Below are 13,368 nucleotides of genomic sequence, written 5' to 3'. Positions count from 1 at the left end.
CTGTCTGTGCACCACATCCTTCCACCTCTATTTGTCTGTCTCCTCCTTCACACAATCTGTGTCTCTTCATCTCCCCCTCTCGAAAATCTGTGTCTCTTCATATTCTCCTCCCCATTCTTTCTGCGCAATTCCTTCACATCCTCTCTCTGTCAATACCTTCGTCCCACTCTGTGTAAAATTTTATTGAAACTGACCCATGGGTTTTGGAGGAGATTGCAGTCACACGCACATAGATACACCCTGCATTATATATACATATGTAACAGATTAACAGATAATACTCCAAACATTACATTTTTTTCCTTAATAAGGCACATGTCATATATTAAAAAACTACAAAGAAAACTTTCACGACCATTTGTCTTAGGTGCTGGTGAATTTTCCTGGTTGTATTGCCGTGGATCAGAAACTTTTCCTTCCTTATCGTTCGCGCAAAGCTGCTATGTATGTCTTCAGAGATGCTGGTTCCTCTGAGACCAGCCAACTTACTGATAGGACGTTGCAGAGTGGCATAAAAGGGGGGATAGTGCAAGTTCACACATGATCAGAAGAGATAATCCTTGTCAAAGACAAAACTATCTGTCGAACATAAAAATAATTTTCTTTACTGTTTGCTCAATACACAAATTGAATAACATCGCGTTAGGTTAAAACTCTGAGTCACTCCCTTTTCAACCACTGCTTTGCTTTCATGGCCTTAAGCTCCTGTAATTACAGTCTGATTTCTGTACACTCCCTCAAACTCCTCCCAACACTTTATCCATGGCCTTCTCCCCCTCTCTCTGTTGATCTCCTCCTCCCAATTCTCTCTGCCTATCTCCTCTCCCCCTCTCCTAGTCCATATTCTCCTCCCCCTCTCTGTCCTTCTCCTCTTGTTTTCTTCCTCCATCCATCTCTACCTCCAACCCCTCTCTGTCCATCTCTTTCTGTTACCTTTCTCTGTCAATTTCCCTCTCCCCTCTCTCTGTCCATCTTCCCCTCCTCCATGTCTGTGTCCACCTCCTCCTTTCCCCACTTGGGATTTTCATCTATCCACCCGTCCTTCTTTCCCCACGTTATCGCACCCACGCCAGCAGGACGCTGCTGGTTCTTACCCCCACACTATTTCTGTCCAGACAGTAAGTAATGCGTGTACCACGTTTGCTTGAAATCGATCAAGGGGTTTAGAAGTAGATTTTTACTCTGCCTCCTCCCACATACGTACATGTCACACTTGTATCACACATATATATGTAACATATTTCATACATGTTTCACCTATATGTCTATCGATTTTCGCGCTGGACTTCAGTTTTCACGCAGCGGAATGTTTATGACTTCATATCTCCTGAACTACGTGTGGCACAATGATATAATTTAGCAGGTACATCCAGTCGTGCTTGTGGACACTGTCTGTGAAATGATTTACGAGTAGAGTTATTAATAAATCAGTGATAAATTAAAAGGTGATGCCCGAAACGGAACTTACACTTCATGAACAGCAAAAACGTAGTAAGAGACAAACTTTCTCCATTCATCACTTCGTGAGGGGTAGGTCTCGTAAAGGTTTGAAATTATGTGTAAGGTTTGTTGAAAGTCTCTAAGTGGTCCCATTCGCAACTACTGGATGAATAAAATCTGGCTATTTACGCGTCATGAGCTAATCTTTCTTCTGACCCCCACCGCCACACCACTTAGAGAGGAAGGTGGTTTGTATCAACACAGTAGTTCTTTCCAGACAGTAAGTGGTATGTGTACCAAGTTTGGGTGAAACTGATTCGGTGGTTTAAAAGGAGATGCGGAACATACATAGATATATGCATACAATTTCATAATATGTATGGATATTCATATAACAGAAATTTCTGTGACCGTAGGAAAACCAGAAAAAGACTCTCGAAGAGTTTGAGATGTGGTGTTAGAAAAAGATACTAAAAATTAGGTCGATTGGAAAGATAAGTTTTGATTAAGTTCCTCACAAATTCTTCGAGGTGGAGAATACGCGGGAAAGATAGACTAGGAGATGGGACAAGATGACGAGGCTTGTCTTAAGACATTACAGAATAGGTCCCGTGGTTCTGTGGGAAGCCGTAGAAGGAAAAAGCTGCGTGGAAGGACAGAATTGGGAACAGTATCGAAACAATGTCACAAGCAACGAGAATTCTTGGGAGGAGATTCTCTACAATCTTGAGAGGGGTTTCGTATAGACATTTTTCCATTGACCCTGCAAGACGAAATCAATTGGAAAGGAAGAAATATTGGCTGGCTCTGAGCACTATGGGAATTAACTGCTGAGGTCATCAGTCCCCTAGAACTTAGAACTACTTAAACCTAACTAACCTAAGGACATCACAAACATCCATACCCGATGCAGGATTCGAACCTGCGACCATGGCGATCGCGCGGTTCCAAACTTTAGCGCCTAGAACCGCTCGGCCACCCCGGCCGGCAAGAAATAATGGATTATTACGTCCTATCGACGATTAGGTTATCAGTGACGGAGCACATATTTTGACGGGGACAGGAACTTGATCATATCCTTTTTAAAGGAATCGTCCCCGTATTTCCCTTACGCGAGTTAGGTAAATCACTGAAAACCTGAACTTGGATGGCCGGACAGGCGTTTGAATAGCTGTCTTCTAATGCGAGTTCATTGTCTAAGGCACTGTGCCACCCTGTTCGGTGAAATCAATGGGAGTCATATTACATAAAGAAACTAGGCACAAACAGGAGCTTCGCGTTTTGTGCACGCTTATTCAGCAGATTTTCCTCTCCTACAAGGGTGGCAGCTATGGTAACAGTAAATCGGTCTATTATATCGTAGGTATTCCACTGGCGGGGTGTTTTCACAACACTTTTGAATACATACATTTCTATTCAATTGCTTCTGTATCTCAGTTAGGTAGGTTTGATCTCCATCATCATTAAACGTTTATGACATTAATACTGAAACAGCCTTTATAGGAGAAAAAACTTGAAACCAGCTGCTTAGCTCCAGGAGGCATTGGGAGGGTGATCAATTTCAAGATGAACGTCTTGTCCAACAACAACGACAACAACAACATCTATGATTATTTTTACAAAATCAACGAAATCATTGTGGACAGAATAAGAAATTCAGTAGCTGCCCACATAAGTGCTGAAGTTTTATCAGTCAACAGTGCTGCAATATTTTCTAAGGAAGTAATATTCATAGCCCCAAAACTTTAATAATTGTTTGTGAAGATTGCTGTGCTACTAAAGTTACACATAATTTAAGCTCTCTGTGGTCCTAACTGTATGCAGCGTCTGATTATTAGGTTACAGAGCTCTAAATGTACTGTAATTGAATAAGTTAAACGTATCAGATAGCGTGAGTACAAGGAGTGAAAACGCATTAAAATATTGAAATGTGGTGTCACACTAGGTGACACACAGATCGTGACTGGACAATGATACTGTCAGTGGCAGTCACAAAAGAATTAAATTAAAGTTTCCTGCAGTGATGAATACGTTTAAAAACCGAAATACTGATAAATATCTAATATCTCCTACATCTGTACAATCAATTCAAAATCGGACTTTCTGAACTACGAACGTCCGTAACGGGAAACTCTCTAGCGAACATAGTTATTAACTCAAATTCTGTTACAGCGACGGCACAGAAATGAAGGAGACGATAGGATTCAGCGACATTACGTAATATCAGTCAATTTACTCATGTTGAATTCTTAGGGACGATCTGTAGTGACTACTTAGGATAAGAAGAACTTCTTAGCCGAGATCTCATTAAAGAATTTTATTGTAGATAACCTTTACTGCACATAACCTTCATGAAGTTATGAAGATGGTAACTTAGTCTTACTGAAACCGGTTACATACAACAAAGTTTGTCATAGCGATCTCATCTAAGAGGTTCTTCTTCTCCTAAATAATATCACTTTTACATCTGCCAAGAAACAGACGACATCGGTTTCTAATTTATACCACCTGAAAAAAAATCAAGGCACCTAGAAGGTGAGGAGGAAACGAAATGAAACTTCACGGGTTTACAGTGTATGTGACTACAAAATCGAATCAAATTTCTAAAAATATTTCCAGTGGGAGAGCACTTATCAACATTCCCTCCGGCCTGGAATTTTGATCTGACTGGCAAAGGTGTCATAAAGGCATTGAATCCTCTCCTGAGGCAAGCTGGCCCTGAACTGTTGTAACTGGAGATTGATATTTTGGATATATGCACTGGGACAGAGCTGACGTCCGAGCTGGTACCGCACATATTCTACTCTAGCAGATCTCGGAATCTTGCTTGCCGCGGGAGTACTTCGACATCGCGTATGCAGATCATAGACGCACGAACCAAGTGTAGACGAGCGTTGTACTCTTGAAAAATGGTACCACGATACTGTCGCATCAAAGGTAACACATGAGGACGCAGGATTTCAGTGTTCTGTTGTGCCATCAGAGTTCCCTCAGTCACAACTAGTATTGACCAGAAGTTATACACGATGGTTCACCAAACCACGAGGCCAGTAGTAACACCGTTGCGTCTCTCCAAAAAATGGGAAGAGTGGGGCCTCTCGCCAGGTCCCCGGCATGATCGCAGACTACTGAATCGCAATTCATCGCTGAACACAATACGACAATACGGTCGCGGTAGCACTCAGACGCGGCCGTTTGTAGTGTGGTGTTAATGGCAGCCTACACGCTGGAAGATATTTCCCTAGTTTCGCTGTTGCTAGTTTCCGACCAATGCTGTGGGATGACACTGAATTTTGCATGGAGTTCATTGCTTGTTGTCGGATGACTGGTGCAGACGTGAAGGGGCTACGATGTGTCTGGTGCACACCACAGCGATCGTACCTTGTGGTGGTCGGACGTTGTTGACAGGAAGCTTCACGATGCATTTGCCTGCTCTTCCACGCAATCCACCAGCAGGCCACTGAACATTCTAATGCCCGAAACACCTTGATATTGGACGGTTCGATCAGCCGGTTAAATGGAAACCTACAAAGAGGCTCCTTTAAAACTGTCAGTTGTTGATAATGTTGTGTCATCTCGTGTCCTTCGCAGTGATCACTCAACATCTGATGCTGTTTACGCCCCTTATGAACTCCACCAGGGCAAGTAGCAACACTAAACACAAAACAACAATTCACTCTGGTGGCCTTTCTACCTGTCACAGGGAATTGCAGCTATAATTATTTACATATCCTTTGATGGTATGTACGTGTCCGAAGTTATAATGAATCCATTCATGTTTTCTGTGTGCTTCACTTATTTTACTGCGAGGCAGTATGTATTGTGGAGATCATCAGTGGAGTAGAACAGACGCTCCAGTACCTCTCACAGGGAAACACCGACTAATTGATGCTCGTGTTTGTGTGCTGTGTGTGTGTGTGTGTGTGTGCGTGTGTGTGTGTGTGTGTGTGTGTGTGTTTGTGTGTGTGATGTAGAGGCCCTCAAAGTCGAGGTTATCATCGTGAATTAATGCTCTTGAGATGTCATATATTAGTAACAGCCAAGCCTCTCAAACCATGCATCATCGGAGCAGAGAAAAATGCACTGTTCAATTTGTGAAGAGATGAAGATCAAATTATGGTGTTGGATGGTAAGGGAAATGTACGGCCTTTCTTAATGCCATAAACTATCATTGCAAAGCGTCGCTGTTTTTGGAAGACACTATGTATAGAACTCTCAGGTGTGATCCTGCTCAGTTACTGAACAGTATAGTGGCGGAGCTGCTGAATGATTCCGTCCTGTATGATGATGAGGTAGGAATCTAAATTCTCGAACTCATATATGACCAGCCTCTATGGTCTGCATAAATTAGTTAAGAAAATCACGGAACCAAGATACACGTGCCAATAGTTGGTCGCTACGAATAACACGTAAAAGACTGTTACATGTTCATGGACATTAATAAACTGTTGATAAATGATCCAGAGAAAGTATCTTTCGTTCACAAATATCCATTTGGCATAAGCTGAAGTTGTTGGAATACCATATTCCTCCCGAGGGTATTAATTTCTTCAGCACACATTGACGACAACTTATTTTTCGTACGGTAAACATTATAAAGTTACCAACGGTCATGGAAAATGGGTACTTCAGTGTCGTCATAAATGGTAAATATCCTAATGGAGCGTTTGTGTGCTTTAAATTCCTCGTTCTTTGGCCAGTCTTCCATTTTTCGGTATGCTGAAAACACATTAATGATTTGATAACATGGTGTGGACCACCTGCAACAGTTCATACTTCATTTGAATGATGTGGACCATAATACGATGTTCATGGTTGAGACGGAGAGGATGGACAAGCTGTAATTTATAGATATTTTAGTATAACTTAAATCAAATTGGGTGAACGGCCGTTTTAGATTAGCGGCCGTCGTATACTGTCCGGTCAGACTTCTCCAATAGAGTGCGGTTTTAAATACGCTTACACACAGACGTGACAACCTCTACTTCGATTTCAGACATAGGAGCAGTGTATTTACAAAGAAATTCTGTGGTGAGAGAGAGGTTTAGTTAACAGAATACAAAAAACCAATTACATCATTAAGTTAAAATATAAGGAAGTGCCGACCTATATCGTCGAATTGTTTTTGTGAGATTACATCTAGTAAAATAGAGAATGTGTTAATCCATATTGCGAATACTTCAGAACATTAAAGAGATGCTGAGCCTAGCACCAGACAACCTTTGCCTCGGGGTAAATGGGGCATTCACTGTGAGAGCAGCTGCAGATGTATTAGTCGTTGCGGACGTACTGTTTCAGAACGTTGTATAGAAAGACAAATCCTTAATAAATTTAAAATTAGTACAAATCAGCGGTGGAACGCGTAGCCTTTGTGTTTTATGTATCCACCCATCGACGTCCACGAATTTTGCCATTAATGAAGCTTTTGAAGAAAAAATGTACATACACTTCAGTTAGGATAGTCGGCAGACTATGAAACATACGTGGAATCGTGTGGTCAACGCTGACGATGAAACATTTAGCCGAGATGTATACAGAGGTCTGCATATCGGCTTTCTGCCACCAATTACAGGCTTCGAGATAAGCTCTGGAAACATATCAAAGTCACTGACTTCTGCAAGACTTTGCGAAGACTTAATATGACCGATATCAGACAGCATACTGATTACTGAAGGTTACCACAGCAGCAAGCATAATAATCTGTTACTCCTGAAGATGACGACTGAGTAAGCCGTCGAATGTTACTCAATGTTGACTTAGTCATAAGACCGAAAATATTTTATCCCATGGCAACAGTTAACAGAGGTAACTGAGGGACAACAGTGGAACTAACTTGCTTACGAAACCCTTATAGTAAGTTAGAGAAACTATACTGCTACCCGTTAAAAATGCAACACGTGGAAAGATAGGGACGTTACATGACTGAATTTAGAGATAATTTCGGGGTATACAGGGTGAGAAATTTAGTGCAGAGATCTGCCTCTACTGACAGCAACAATAGCTCTAACGCGGCTACGAACTAGCTCAAAATAAGCTAAGATGTCAGATATTGGCACGTTATTCTATTCTGATTTAGTAATATGCCACAGTTCGTCAATCGTAAGGGCTGATGAGTGGTTGCATATTAGTCTCTCTGCAACCCAAAACCTGATACTCTGAATGGGGGAGAGATCTGGAGAACGTGCTGCCCAGGACAACAGAAGAATATGCTGTATCGAGAAAGGTCAGGAAAACACGGGCAACACTTGATCTTGCATTATCTTCTTGAAAGATAAAGTCACAGAGACCCCCAAAATAGGGCACATCCACCAGCCGTAATGCGTCGGAAATGAGATGCCTGCTGTCCAAATTACTGGCTTTGCGAACCAGAGAATATCGTATCTTGTACCCAGTGGCATCTCGCACTTCGCGTCCAGTGTTGACGTTGGTGGCACTACATTCGGCTCGCTTTTGTCGGGTGCCGCACCAAGGGAAGTCGTAGCTCTGGTCGCCGTACTGGAAGTTTATGGTGCCTCAGACATCAGTGCACAGTCCGTGTGGACTCTTGTCCTGCTGTCACCAAGCCCACTTCCAGACTCAAGGTATGTGACGTGGCAATGTCTGTCATCTCGGACGCTAGTTGCACAGAGTCATTGAGGTCCTGAATCAATCAATTCTATCGTAACTGTCGTGGGATTCCGATCAAGGCGAGCAGCTACTAAGTTGAACAATAAACTGGGGTGTCGATAAGCCAAGATCCTGCCGCAGTCGAATTTCGACACGGTCTGGTACATTTTTCTCCTTTTTACACGGGGCATAACTCAATCTTCTCGCAAAAAAAGAACATTCAAATTGCGATTTGGGAACGAGAAACCAACTACCGCTATACAGGGTATAACAAAAGGTGTGGCTAAACAATGAGGAAACATTCCTCAGAGGTAGAGGAAGAAAGTATGTAATATGGTCATGGAACCGGAAACGCTTCATTTCCATATTATACTTCTACTCACAAACTACTGGCAGCCTTGGGAGAGCCAGTCTTGACAAAACTCTACCATCTGGTGAGCAATATGTATGAGACAGGTGAAATTCCCTCAGACTTCAAGAAGAATATAATAATTCCAATGCCAAAGAAAGCAGGTAATGACAGATGTGTAAATTACCGAACTATCAGTTTAATAAGTCACGGATGCAAAATACTAACCCGAATTCTTTACAGACGAATGGAAAAACTAGTAGATGCCGACCTCGGGGAAGATCAGTTTGGATTCCGTAGAAATATTGGAACACATGAGGCAATACTGATCCTACGACTTATCTTAGAAGAAAGATTAAGGAAAGGCAAACCTACGTTTGTAGCATTTGTAGTCTTAGAGAAAGCTTTTGACAATGTTGACTGGAAACCTCTCTTTCAAATTCTGAAGGAGGCAGGGGTAAAATACAGGGAGCGAAAGGCTATTTACAATTTGTACAGAAACCAGATGGCAGTTATAAGAGTCGAGGGGCATGAAAGGGAAGCAGTGGTTGGGAAAGGAGTGAGACAGTGTTGCAGCCTCTCCCCGATGTTATTCAATCTGTATATTGAGCAAGCAGCAAAGGAAACAAAAGACAAATTCGGAGTAGGTATTAAAATCCATGGAGAAAAAGTAAAAACTTTGAGGTTCGCTGATGACATTGTAATTCTGTCAGAGACAGCAAAGGACTTGGAAGAACAGTTGAACGGAATGGACAGTGTCTTGAAAGGAGGATATAAGATGAACATCAACTAAAGCAAAACGAGGATAATGGAATGTAGTCGAATTAAGTCGGGTGATGCTGAGGGAATTAGATTAGGAAATGAGACACTTAAAGTAGTAAAAGAGTTTTGCTATTTGGGGAACATAATAACTGATGATGGTCGAAGTAGAGAGGATATAAAATGTAGACTGGCAATGGCAAGTAAAGCGTTTCTGAATAAGAGAAATTTGTATAGATTTAAGTGGCAGGAAGTCGTTTCTGAAAGTATTTGTATGGAGTGTAGCCATGTATGGAAGTGAAACATGGACGATAAATAGTTTGGACAAGAAGAGAATAGAAGCTTTCGAAATGTGGTGCTACAGAAGAATGCTGAAGATTAGATGGTTAGATCACATAACTAATGAGGAGGTATTGAATAGGATTGGGGAGAAGAGAAGTTTGTGGCACAACTTGACTAGAAGAAGGGATCGGTTGGTAGGACATGTTCTGAGGCATCAAGGGATCACCAATTTAGTATTCGATGGCAGCATGGAGGGTAAAAATCGTAGAGGGAGACCAAGACAGGAATACACTAAGCAGATTCAGCAGGATGTAGGTTGTAGTAGGTACTGGGAGATGAAGAAGCTTGCACAGGATAGTGCAGCATGGAGAGCTGCATCAAACCAGTCTCAGGACTGAAGACCACAACAACAAAAACTTCTACTCATAATCACATTATTGACGGAAAACACACAGAAACAAAAAGGACCAACATTACATGAAAGTTTTCATATATGAAATGCTCAGTATACCCGTTTCATTGCGATATGAAACACTTTCCTAAATTGAATATTCAAAATGTCCTCCGGTAGCAAGGACAAGTGCATTTACCCACCGTCGCATAGGTACCGTACACAAGAGCTTCCAAATGTCCCACAAATAAAAGTCTGATGGGTTTAGATCCGGAGAGCAAGGAGGTCAACGGATTGGTCCGCCTTTACCTATCCGTCTGTCACTGAATCTGTTATACAGGGTGTTACAAAAAGGTACGGCCAAACATTCAGGAAACATTCCTCACACACAAATAAAGAAAATATGTTATGTGGACATGTGTCCGGAAACGCTTACTTTCCATGTTAGAGCTAATTTTATTACTTCTCTTCAAATCACATTAATCATGGAATGGAAACACACAGCAACAGAACGTACCAGCGTGACTTCAAACACTTTGTCACAGGAAATGTTCAAAATGTCCTCCGTTAGCGAGGATACATGCATCCACCCTCCGTCGTATGGAATCCCTGATGCGCTAATGCAGCCCTGGAGAATGGCGTATTGTATCACAGCCGTCCACAATACGAGCACGAAGAGTTTCTACATTTGGTACCGGTGTTGCGTAGACAAGAGCTTTCAAATACCCCCATAAATGAAAGTCAAGAGGGTTGAAGTCAGGAGAGCGTGGAGGCCATGGAATTGGTCCGCCTCTACCAATCCATCGGTCACCGAATCTGTTGTTGAGAAGCGTACGAACACTTCGACTGAAATGTGCAGGAGCTCCATCGTGCATGAACCACATGTTGTGTTGTACTTGTAAAGGCACATGTTCTAGCAGCACAGGTAGTGTATCCCGTATGAAATCATGATAACGTGCTCCATTGAGCGTAGGTGGAAGAACATGGGGCCCAATCAAGACATCACCAACAATGCCTGTCCAAACGTTCACAGAAAATCTGTGTTGATGACGTGATTGCACAATTACGTGCGGATTCTCGTCAGCCCACACATGTTGATCGTGAAAATTTACAATTTGATCACGTTGGAATGAAGCCTCATCCGTAAAGAGAACATTTGCACTGAAATGAGGATTGACACATTGTTGGATGAACCATTCGCAGAAGTGTACCCGTGGAGGCCAATCAGCCGCTGATAGTGCCTGCACACGCTGTACATGGTACGGAAACAACTGGTTCTCCCGTAGCACTCTCCATATAGAGACGTGGTCAACGTTACCTTGTACAGCAGCAACTTCTCTGACGCTGACATTAGGGTTATTGTCAACTGCACGAAGAATTGCCTCGTCCATTGCAGGTGTCCTCGTCGTTCTAGGTCTTCCCCAGTCGCGAGTCATAGGCTGGAATGTTTCGTGCTCCCTAAGACGCCGATCAATTGCTTCGAACGTCTTCCTGTCGGGACACCTTCGTTCTGGAAATCTGTCTCGATACAAACGTACCGCGCCACGGCTATTACCCCGTGCTAATCCATACATCATATGGGCATCTGCCAACTCCGCATTTGTAAACATTGCACTGGCTGCAAAACCACGTTCGTGATGAACACTAACCTGTTGATGCTACGTACTGATGTGCTTGATGCTAGTACTGTAGAGCAATGAGTCGCATGTCAACACAAGCACCGAAGTCAACATTACCTTCCTTAAATTGGGCTAACTGGCGGTGAATCGAGGAAGTACAGTACATATTGACGAAACTAAAATGAGCTCTTCTTTATTTGTGTGTGAGGAATGTTTCCTGAAAGTTTAGCCGTACCTTTTTGTAACACCCTGTATAGAAGCCTACGAACATTAACATGGAAATGAGGAGGAGTTCCATCGTTCAACAATTATATGCTTTGTCACACTCGTAAAAGCACATGTTCTAGTTCAGCATGTAGAGTATTTTCTAAGAAAGCGTGGTAAGTTTCTTCGTTGTACCTGGGCGGAAGAACAGGACGCACTAACAGGCAGTCACCATAAATGTCAGCCGAAACGTTGACAGAAAATCTTTGGTGATGACGTGATGAAGTTTCATTGTAATTAGATCAATGGTATAGTAAAGCATGGAAAACAAACTAACAAAAAAATCAACAAAGATTCATATTCAGATTGATGTGGCGAGAAGATTTTGTAGAAGAGTACACTGCATTTGGGCGGAGGAGCTATAAAGATTATGAAATGAATCGAACACACCAGAGAGCAAATTATTTACAGTCTAATAAAACTTAAAGAAGAAAAGTGAGGAAGCCACACTATAACGCTGTACCTGAGAAAGTACAAATGCAGGAGGAGGACAGATACAGGCACCTTAAGTAACATTATGAAGACGAATTGTTGATAGCAGTATGAAGACGAATTGTTGATAGAATAATTTTAAAGTACTGTGCAGTTTCTGAAAACCAAGCTATCTGAGGGGAGCATATGAAATAAGAATTTGTCAAGTCGCCAACTTATCTCTCCTGTCTGAAACGGACGCTAGTTTCCAACAGTTAGTCGTTCTAACGATAGTAACCTTGCTCCCAGGCTATTCAGATGAATTGAGGTCAAAAGATTCTACAAGAAAGAAGACTGCCATATTTGCGTAATAAGATACTCTGCAAAAGCTTTCTTGCTCCTGAATTCTCTAGTACGACCTTGAAATTTGTACTGCATCCTTACCAAGAATAGTCTCTGGAGGTAGTAGTCCCTGGAGGTAACAACTTACTTAATATTTTTCTGTTAGGAAACATACGTTCTTCTATAGCGGTGGCTTCTAGGCACCTCAACTTACTTCACATAATAGGGTGACATCGTGTATAAGACACAGAATTAATTTTCTGGAGGAGTGACATTTTGAACTCAGTCTGGTCACCTTGATTTATGTTATACATGATTTCTTTCAATAGTTTCAGGCTAAAGGTGGGACAGCATTATTAAGAAATTTGAACCCTCAATATTGTATCAGATATAGTAGAAATACAGTCAAACATTCATGTCCTATTGCACGTAATAAAGCTAGTCTAATAAACATCTCCCTTGCACAGTATATGTATGATCAACCAAGCTGGAACTGAAGTCGAATAGTAACAGTCAAACTATCACCAGGTTTGACGACAAGAATAAAGTGCTGAATATGAAGTTTTTTTAACAACCATCAATATCTGATTTCACACCTGCAATTTCAATCACAAAAGTGGAAATTTCAAAATGTAGAATAACCAAGTAACTTTTCGAAAATGTTTCAATATAATTATCGGTTCGACACATCTCCTGCTCAAACAATGATAATTGCAGTACGGCTATTAAACATCAGTAACAGAATTACACATAAACGGGAGGGGTTTAGAGAGCTGAATATACGGGGTGTTCTAAAAGTCTCTCCGCCGTGCCGTATGATTGCTAGCCGCGCGTGCCGTACGTCTGTGGGTCACATATTTTTCTACGAAACAATAAACACCCAACGATACTGCAGTAATATTCTG

Source organism: Schistocerca nitens, chromosome 3 (genome assembly GCF_023898315.1).
Source record: "Schistocerca nitens isolate TAMUIC-IGC-003100 chromosome 3, iqSchNite1.1, whole genome shotgun sequence".
NCBI classification, from domain to species: domain Eukaryota; kingdom Metazoa; phylum Arthropoda; class Insecta; order Orthoptera; family Acrididae; genus Schistocerca; species Schistocerca nitens.
This window is presented reverse-complemented; position numbering follows the sequence as displayed.